A 10848-nucleotide genomic window follows, 5' to 3' on the forward strand; every position below is an offset into this window, starting at 1 on the left:
TTTGTAAGAAACATGTTAAAGGAGAAATGAAAAGGCAAGGGTAGCATAAACTAGGGTCTTAAACAGTAACTGAGTATCAGACCAGGGAAGGATCAAACCTAGCCTGGAAAATTTTACCATTTCTCTGGCTTTCAGAGGCATGGTAAAGGAAAGGAGTGGAACAGGGCTAAGGACTTCTAAGGACTTGAAAACTGACATGCAACTGACACCCAAAATCGCAAAGCTGGCTTGAAATGATACACTTACAGGAATACAGTAAGTTCCTTTAATTTGCTTTATGTCAGTGTGACCACAAGGATTGGAAACATTTCTCTCCTTTACAGTAAATGCTGGAATTTCCCCATGTATATGGTAATAAAATGAAAATTAAATGCATGGAGAAAAAAAATGTATCCCTGTTGCAATTACAACTCATCTATGATGACTTGAACCTCAGTAAAGTGCTCTGCAAAGGCATTGCTTCGCAATGGCTAATTGTGATGCAAATTCACCCAGTTATCCAGACAGAGCCGTTGTCCCCTATGACATTTGGATAATCAATCTTCTAAATAACAGTTAGATTTTTAAGAAGTCCCAAGAGGGGTACCGTCTAAAAAAGAAAAAAATCCCTTCCTTGAGATCTTTAGGTTTTCTGCTTGTAAATTTTCTGCAGGTTTAGCTTTAGTCTTTGTTACCCCTGCTCTATTTTGATCTGTGAAGGTAAGGAAGGTTTGGCTCTTGGTGCAGCTGCTTTGAACAATCTTATCCTGAATTTTCAATTTCATTACTCTTGATCCCATCCATGAAGAGATAAAGAGATTCTTTCCTATTTATTTTGCTGTTCAGCCTGGACTTCAGACAACATCAGACTTGGTTACCATTGAAAATATGGCAGTAAGTTTCACTTTATCTTTTAGCACATATTTGCTTTTTCTTGTAACAAGAATTAACATATGAGATGGGATTGTAACAGCAACAGTGAGGAGCTTTACTCTTTGTTGCACAGGCAGAGTTACATAAATAGATAGACCTAAGTAATTTTCCAATGTTCTCTGTGCTGATAAAGCCTAAAAAAACAGATTTATTTCCATAAATTACATAAATATGAAGATTAGGTATAACTCTCTGCACAGTGTTCTGTCTGGTTTTTAGAGTGCAAAGTTCTTTTATGTCTACCATAAAACTAAGTGTAATGGACAGATTTCAGACTAAATGGAGAGGATCCTGGGGATTTAATTGAACTATGGACCTCCATGCCTGTTCTTCTGAAGCTGTATCTAGGGGACTAAACCCAAGCCTTTCAAAGTCCGTATCAATTCTTGCACTGTTTTCTTTAGTCTGTATCTTGGATGAGCTCTGTTTTCAACCCATTTTTGCTGCCTGGCAGCTCCAGCACAGATATAATTTCAGTCCTGGTCCCTACTGAAATTATTCCTGTCATGAAGGTTTTCATACAGATTTCTGGAATTAGCAATACTGCCAGGTGAGCAGCAGTATCTTCCTCTGTACACATTTACTCTTCCTTTTTATTTGTTGTCTTGGAAGTATCCCACCTCCTTGCAGTTATTCAGCTCCCCTTCATCTATTGCCTTCAGTATGCAATTGAAAATTCCCAATTATCATCAGTGGAAGTGAGACTCTGCACACTGTGAAATGAAAAAAGTCACAGACCTGTTCCAGTAGCCATTGTGTTAGAGGCTGCAGCAGAGCATTGCATCCCATCAAACAGGGTGATGTGTTTTGCAAGTTATAGTGCTCTTTCAGCAGTCACGTGTAACACTAAATCACAGTATCACAGTATCACCAAGGTTGGAAGAGACCTCATAGATCATCAAGTCCAACCTGTTACCACAGAGCTCAAAGCTAGACCATGGCACCAAGTGCCACGTCCAGTCTTGCCTTGAACAGCTCCAGGGACAGCGACTCCACCACCTCCCCGGGCAGCCCGTTCCAGTAGCCAGTGACTCTCTCAGTGAAGAATTTTCTCCTCACCTCAAGCCTAATAATGTTTTAGACATTTTAGACATTCCCACTATCACATCCATTTCTGACATGTAGAAGGTAGAGTCTAGCTAAAATCCTGTTCAGTCTCTCCTCTGAACAGTTCCTATTCTCAGCATTTAATAGCTGAAAACATACAGAGAGGAGGAAGACTTTTAAAAAAGTATATATATTTTTTATGCAATTATGTTTGTATCATTTTAAATACTGTTTTATTAAGACTGGCATTATTGACATGAACATTTTTAGCTCATTTGCCAAGCTCTTAGTTCTTCCCAACCAAACCCAAGAATAAACACAAGTAAAACAAGTGCAAGTAATGGATGAGAAAACATGGTCACAGTCACCTTTTTGGTGATGTAGTTAGCAAAAGGCCACACAATAGTTCATTTTTCAAACAGGAGGAAGAGGAAAGACTTCATAGCTTGTGAAATTTGTAGAGGACAAGACAGTGCAATATTGAAAATGCTGATATTGTGGTAAGAAAAAAAAACACAGCTCTCTCATGATCTACATGACAGAAGTCAAGAAAATTGGCAGCTGGTGCTCTCTATGATTGAATTTGTGCAAGCTCTCTCATAGGAGTCTGTCTGGAGAATAAGATAATATTATAACTAAGTTTCTGACTAATACTGAATGTTTTCCTAGACTTCTTTTTTTTTTGTGGCATCATGATTTTGGTCACATAATTTGAAGATCATGATCAGAATATTCAAGTAACTACTTATTTTGTGTACTTGGATTTTTGAGAAACTTTATGAGAGGCTTGATTTTTAGAGAGCGCCTACTGTGCCCTCTTTGAAAATTAGACTACTGAGTAGTTTCTTGGTCTCTATTTAAATACTTGCTGTAAAGTCCAGGCAAGGACAGGCACGGTACAAACACCCTGACACAAATTAATTACCTGTAGTGGAGTTTGTCTGGGACAGTGGCATTACATACCTCCTCTTCTGAAAGTCTCAGGGCATCTGTACTTGTTGCAGTCAAGAGAAATTAATCTATGAAGAATGAAGTGGGTTTTTCTGACTCATGCACCATGAAAAGACTAATTAAATCTGAGTCATTAAGCCTTTACCTGAGAAGGCACAAAGAAAATGAGAACAATTGCCTTGTAAATGCATTACACAGTCCTCAATTTGGCCCAGGATATTAAATTTCAGAATGCAGCTGCGTCTGTGATGCTAGCACCAGGAAGAAGTGTTCTGTTTAAGTTTTATATTTAAACTGAACAAATCTGATTTGGAAATGATGGAAAAGAAAAAGCCCAGGAGCATATAATATACTTTTAAAAAGTAATTTTTTTTTTCTGAACAGAAAGATTTATTTGATGTTCAAAAAACAATATTATATAGGATGTTGGATTACTGGAACAAAACCTTATAAAGAGGCAGAGAATTGTATATTTTCACCATGAGCTGTTTTTGACAAATATATGGGTTTAGACTTTACTTTCTGTGTGTCCTACTATTATGCTGACAAGGATGACTCTTGCTGGGCCAAAGGTTGGACTTAGAGGTCTCTTCCAACCAGATATATATTTTGTGATTCAGTTAAAACAGATGTAAGAATGAACAGTTAATTTCTTCAGCAGAGCCAAATAATCTGAAACTGTAGCAGAATTCTCACAGATACACCTTGCTTACAATAGAAAGATGAGCTAAGGTGGAGGAGCTTCTTTGGCTTTTCTTCTTCCATCTCAATTTTTGTGAAAGAGAATTGACAAGACAGAGAATTAATAAGAGGAGCAAGAGAAAATATCAGTGATGTAGAGGCAGAAAGCAGAGATAACAAGGCAAGCACTTGCAGAGTAACCTTAAACCAAAAGGAAACCAAAACCTTAAGGCTTGAACCAAATGGAAAATTTGCTGGAGACTGAGTGAAAAGAAATCTGAAGTACTGAACAAACACATTCCCACTCATCTGACTCCAGTTTTATTCAGGTAAATAGGACTTTACCTTTTCTGTGAATTACAAGCACCATGTCAACAAATATTTTACTTCATTAACTTTCAAATAATCTAGAGTGGGTTTTTTTTATAATGAAAACTTTTGTGTGAAAAAATGTTAACTTTAATGAATCCTCCATCTCCTTGTACTAATGACTCATTATGACACTAATAACAGACCTTCAACATATCCAGGATCACTTACAAGTAGCTTTACAATGCAGCTTGCCTGCAGAAAAAAAAAATAGCTGCATACTCTTGTGCTAGTTTGAAGCTAGCTAGGATGTTTTGGTGAGAAGAACTAGATTACAGGCTGTGAAAGGAAAACAAGGCTGATGTCTACTTCACTCAGAGTCTCACTGAGGAGTATGGGAAGGAGAAATGAAAACATTAGATAACACTCTCCATTTTTCTCTCACTCTTGCTTAGACTGCTGGCTGAGCAACATCTTACTCTCTAACCTCACCTTCCATTTGGGCTAACCCACCTTTGCTTCTTAACCTCTTGGCCAAACCTCTACTCTTCCTTGGGACTGGGGTAAGGTTGAGAGGGGCAGGGGGAAGGTGCAGGGGTGGTTGAGAGCCCCTCCTGGGGACTCAGGTCTCTGGGAGGGGAGTTGTGTTTGTGTATTACCTTTTACCTTGTATATTTCTGTACATAACTGTATATACTGTAAATATCTGCTTGTATATTGTGCCAGCTGTAAATATAAAAGCTTCATTCATATTTCCAGAGCCAACTGAGTCTAGTCTGGGTGATTTCTAAAGTGTGGGGGGGGGGCAGGGAATACCCAAACCATCACAACTCTCTTGGTAGACATCAAGTTTAATTTAAATAATTTATAGATGTACATGTTCAGAAATGAAACAGCCCCATACAGCATTGCTTTTTAGGAATTTTGTCCTAACTGCAGCTCTACTCCACTCTGGTGAGAACCCACCTTGAGTACTGTGTCCACTTCTAGAGTTCCCATTACAAGAAGGATATGGATGTGCTGAAGTGTGTCCAGAGAAGGACCGCAAGAATGATCAGCGGGCTGGAGCACCTCTCCTATGGAGACAGACTGAAAGAGTTGGGGCTGTTTAGTCTGGAAGTTCCAAGGAGACTTTACTGTGGCCTTTGAGTATCTGAAGGAGGCCCACAGGAAAGCTGGTGAGGGACTTTTTAGGATGTTGCGTATTGATAGGGTTAGGGGAAATAGAGCAAAACAAGAAGTGGGTAGATTCAGATTGGATGTTAGGAAGAAGTTATTCACCATAAGAATGGTGAGACACTGGAACAGGTTACCCAGGGCAGTGTTAGAAGCACCATCCCTGGAAGTTTTTAAGGCTAGGCTGGATGGGGCTCTGAGCAACTTGATCCAGTGTGAGGTGCCCCTGCCTGTGGCAGGGGGCTGGAGCTAGATGATCTTTGGAATCCCTCCCATCCCTGCAAATACTATGATTCTATGATTAAATAAAAAGCAAAGTTTGCTACCAGGCACTTTGCTTCCTCCATCTTCAGACTGCTGCTCACAGCGGATTCTGGTATAATCCAAACCTGCCATTAGAACAATGCGTCCTTTTTAAAGAATCAAATCTTGCTTATACTGCAGCAAACACTTTGACAGATGGTGGAAGAGCACCATCTGGTGACACCAGGCACATCACTATATTCTGCTACCATTGCAAAATACGTTTATGGTGTTCAGCTTGTATTTTGAAAGCCTGTCTCCACGTGTTTTAACATGTTTTAATTCATTATTCAATTATGCATAAGGAGTACAGGAGTGAACTTCTAGAAAAAAAAAACAATCTGAGCTGACTGTTCTCTATTGCCCTTTAAATCACCAGGAAGTTCTTATGGTTTGAATCAAGTATTTTCTGAATTGTTCTGAGCCAATGTTTTAGAAGGCTCTAGAGTAGATTTTATGGGGACCATGAAATGTAGTCCCAAGTTTTACTGCACTGGACATTTCAAGGTTTTCCTGTGTGTGATCCAAGTATTTTCTTAACAGTATTGGCTTAGCTGTCTTTTCAAAGATTTTTCCACAGAAGCAATTGCTAAGAAAAATGAATTAGCTTTTACCATTCTAGATGTTCAGAGGTAAGGAAAAGAATAGATCTTAACCTGACTATTATTTGCAAGTCATAGCTAATTTCAGCACAAATAGAACCTGAATATGCTAACAAATAAAATACATGGGTTTTCTCTCTAGGTTCTTTTTATTCACAGTGCTGATGGCAACCATTTCATTAAAGTTAATGTGAGCCTAGTTGGGAATTAATAAAAGCAGTTAGTTATTATAATAGGCTTAGAAAACACTTTCTGGATTTTTAGTCTCCAAAGAAGTAGTTTTTTAAGGCTGTGGTTTGTGCAGACTAACTCTGTCATGGTTCAAAAGCTGTGCAAAACCCCTAGATGTCAGGGAACCTTGCCCATAATTACAACAAGGTTAAGAGCCATGGAAGTTCCTAACTGTTACATGGAACTCAAGTATATAATTAATCAAAAACATGTCACCAAGTTATTTTTCATTTCCTTGTATGATTCTGGTCCACATAATTTTGATTGGATCTTGTATAGAATAAGATAATAAAGCATCACCTCTCCAAAGTGTAAAGACAATCACCAGAATGTCACCTGTGGCATAAAACTGCACAGCATGTCTGATTAAGTCTGCTGATAGTGTATGGTGGTGATCCTTAAGAGAAGTGATCTGCCCTGCTTCCTCACACCATCTCACAGCAGTGGAATGATAAATCTTCAGCCTGCGATGCCATCTAAAATTGTTAAGTTCATTTCAATGGTGAACAGACTGCAGCGGAAACATCCAGCCAGTGTCTACTGTTTTGTGCAGTGAGGAACATAGAGAAAGGTTGCAGTAGTTGTTGAGTCAAAGAATGACTTATATTAAACAATAACTTACAAAGTCAATTATTACTCAAAAGAATGAGGAAGTCAAAAGATATATCTCCCAAAGCTTCAGTTTCCAATTTGTACAAGACTTCTAAGCCTTCTTAGAGAGCAACAAGTCAAAAACAGCAGGCAAGAGACACCAAGTCCAGAAGACTCAGGTTCTAATTCAGTTGTTAAAAAGCTACCTACTAGGAAAAATGGGTACAAGGTAGAACACAGGAAGTTCCACTTCAACACAAGGAGACACTTTATGGTGAGGGTGATAGAGCACTGGAAATAGGCTGCCCAGAGATGTTGTGGAGTCTTCTCCTCTGGAGACTTTCAAACCCACCTGTATGTGTTCTTGTGCAGCCTGCCCTAGGTTATCCTGCTTTGGCAGGAGAATCCCCTCCAACCCCTAAAATTCTATGATTCTATTAATCTGTGACTTGAACTTGGATCTTTTTGAAGCTGTTTTGTTACTAATTAAAGGATAGGTCGTTTAGAAAAGAAACCTCCTCTGGGGTTTAACAACATCAGTGTTGCTGAACAATGAACAATAAAAATTCAGTCTCTGTAAATACTGGAATCATCTTAAATCTGGTAATTTAATATATCTCATTTCATATATCTAAATCATATATTGATATGAAGGGTTCTCTATCTGTCCTTTGTTTGTTTGTTTGTTTTGGCTTTTGCACCTTTGGAGCTGTTTTTTTTTAACAGCAAGCACAAAATGCAGAAAACCTTTCTTGTTTGTTCCTTAATTAAAACAGATTCCTCCCCTAATCTCTAGATTCTGGGAGCTGGGTTTTAAACAAACATAGACTATTGTGAGGCTCATAATAAAATAGGGAGAACTGGCACTGCCTTATTACACTGCTTTGCATCCTTTGTGCAGGGCCACTTAGGACAAAGATTTACCTCTAAGATTGTTAGCATTTTTCTTATCAATCAACTCAAAAGGAGCAGTTTGTGTGACTCCAGTGACCATGTTGGAATTTTTTATAGTTCAAGGCTAATGAGGTCTTTTTGTTGTAGAATTCTCCTAGCAATATCTCCACTGTCTCCAGCAGTTCATATTCTTGTGAGTTTGAAAGGATGGAAATAATTTGTTTGGAGTTACGCTGCATATCCCCAAAGTATGCCCACTTATCAGTGATTATGCATTCTAGAAACTGAAGATGGAAAAGGATGCCTTGTAACTTCCATGACTTTTGAAATTAGGAACAGAGTTCCTACAGGTACAGAAACATCTGGGCTATGCTGTATGCTGTCCAGTTGAGTTCATTTGGAATGGCTGTTCAAATGGCATCTCATTCACAAAGGAATCACTAAAAGCTCCAGCAAGCTCTGATTCCCATTGCTGCTGCTACCCTCTTTCTTGGGATCCATGATACTTTTGCTTAGCATCTTTCTTAAATCAGCCTTTGTGTACAGAATATAATCTCTTTCAGCTTCCTGTCTCCTGGTTCTGCTCTTAGACCCTGCCCTTAGAACTTATTGGTACTCCTCTAGAGCCATACCCTTGGCCGTGACATCTGTGACTGCACTGAGCAATGCTATCACTGAGCAGTTTCTGCACATACTGTGTGGAGCAGAAATTACCAAACCCAGTAACTGCTTCTGGAGGGAAGATGCAGTTGCTGCCTTTAACTCAAAGACTAGAACTTCCACAGATAAAATAATTAATTTTTTGCTTTGACTATTCTACTGAGCTTAAAGCCAACTCAATACCTTCATCTCTTTTGGCTAGCCTCACTCCCAACTCTCTTTCTACTTCAGAGTGAAAGAAAAACCTGGCAATGCATTTTCTTTTTTTGTCAGTCTCTCTTCACCTAGCTGACTGTCTTATAGTCAGTCCTTCCACCATGCCTGTCCCTCTATATAGCAAAAGAATACATTGCAATTTTTTTGTTTCAGAAGTAGGATTACATGAGCTGCATACGCTGTACCAGAACATCACATCAGGATTTGCTTGCCTTTATTTCTGAAAGTGTATATGAAGTAAAGAAGCGTGTTTCACAGGCACTCAGAGACAACAGGTCTGTGCTGTTCTGTGTAAGAGGAAAAAAACAAGCCTGCAAAGTGAACTGGGGGCTCAAACCGTGCTGTAGGTCAGAAGTCACAGTATCACAGTATCATCAGGGTTGGAAGAGACCTCACAGATCATCAAGTCCAACCCTTTACCACAATTCTCAAGGCTAGAGCATGGCACCAAGTGCCACGTCCAATCCTGCCTTGAACAGCCCCAGGGACGGCGACTCCACCACCTCCCCGGGCAGCCCATTCCAGTGTCCAATGACTCTCTCAGGGAAGAACTTTCTCCTCACCTCAAGCCTAAACTTCCCCTGGCGTAGCTTGAGGCTGTGTCCTCTCGTTCTGGTGCTGGCCACCTGAGAGAAGAGAGCAATCTCCTCCTGGCCACAACCACCCCTCAGGTAGTTGTAGACAGCAATAAGTTCTCCCCTGAGCCTCCTCTTCTCCAGGTTAAACAATCCCAGCTCCCTCAGCCTCTCCTCGTAGGGCTTCTGCTCAAGGCCTCTCACCAGCCTTGTCGCCCTTCTCTGGACACGTGAATTCCCATGAACTTGCCAGAAGAGGCAGAATTCCAAATATTGAGCCAGCTCTGAAGAGATTCTAGTTTATGAAAATCCATCTGTAAATATGCTAGGTGGTTATACAAAAGAGCAGATGTTTGTAGGAGAACATCCACTTGTTTCATGGGAGAGAAAAGAAGAAATGCATGGTGAAAGAGTTAGAATCAGCACGATTATTTTGAACACTTTATGGAGAAATAAAACATAAGGGAAAACCCCCAAATCTCTGTCCTTTGATCTTGTTCAGCTCTAGACCAGCATCTTTCCAAAATGTTTTAGTTAATTCTTTCAAGAGTATCTTGTTCTATGCCTCATACAGTGGTTTTCTTCAGGCAATCTGGACATGAGCATGACTGTTAGTATATTGTATCCCCCAGAACACACTCTGGTGCCAACAGGAAACCCAATGCTGGACAATACTTTTTTAAATACAATTCTGCTTGCTCTAAGGGATATTGTTCTACTTGGGAACTGGCACACTGGTGTCCACTATGCTGCTTTTTCACTGACTATCAAAATCACTTAATTCATAAGGCAAAATAAGATTTTTTGTAACTGTCAGGTCTGCACTTAGAGTATCTAGAAACTGAGCTGTATTTTCCTGCCACACAGTTCTTAACTTTGATAGCAACAGATATTCTGAGATGAGGTCTGAACTATAATTTTATTGCCAAGCATAAGGAAATATAGACTGTATCTTGCTTTTTCTACAGCTCTATTGATTACCAAGTCTTTTAATAATTTAAAAAATCAGAAAAGCAGTAGGTGTTGCCATGGAGAAAGAGTTAATAGTAAAGTATCAACCTGCTTCTGACAAGAAGCTATCCCTGACACTGCAGAGGAAAACTAACTCTATGTAATAAATGTATATAACCCTGTAATGCAATCATTGACCTATCAGAGCCATCACATTAACTATGTAAACACACTATTTAGGTTGATCATCAAATATCACTTAGTTCAAAACAAAATTTTATTGACAGCCTCAGCCAAAGCCTGCTGAGGTCAAAGTAGAGTTTCTGTTGTGTTATATCAAATCAGACCTAAGAAGTAATTCACTGAGTCAGCTGGATTAAGATTACATAGAAAGAAACAGAAAATGTCATGCTTTTACAGCCTTTCTGTCTCTTATTGTGCCCAACAGTGGTAGAATGTTTTCCACCCTTTACATCTTTCCCATAAGCAAACTCTGGTTTTGAAATTCAGTCTTTATATATTGGCCTGTGCATGGAGTTTTTTTTGTTTGATTTTGTGCTGGGTGCAACCCATTACCCATACTCTTTGTACTTCTGTTTGTTAGATGCAGTGAAAATGCCAGCATCAAGTAATTAGGCAGGAAGGAACAACCTGATGTAGTGAATGGCAAGAGCTGCTGATCCATCTGGTTCCTTCCTCTCTGCCTAATAAACTGCTGGTGCTTGCCTTGCACACAATGAAAGATGTAA

This window comes from Pogoniulus pusillus, chromosome 2 (assembly GCF_015220805.1).
Source record: "Pogoniulus pusillus isolate bPogPus1 chromosome 2, bPogPus1.pri, whole genome shotgun sequence".
NCBI classification, from domain to species: domain Eukaryota; kingdom Metazoa; phylum Chordata; class Aves; order Piciformes; family Lybiidae; genus Pogoniulus; species Pogoniulus pusillus.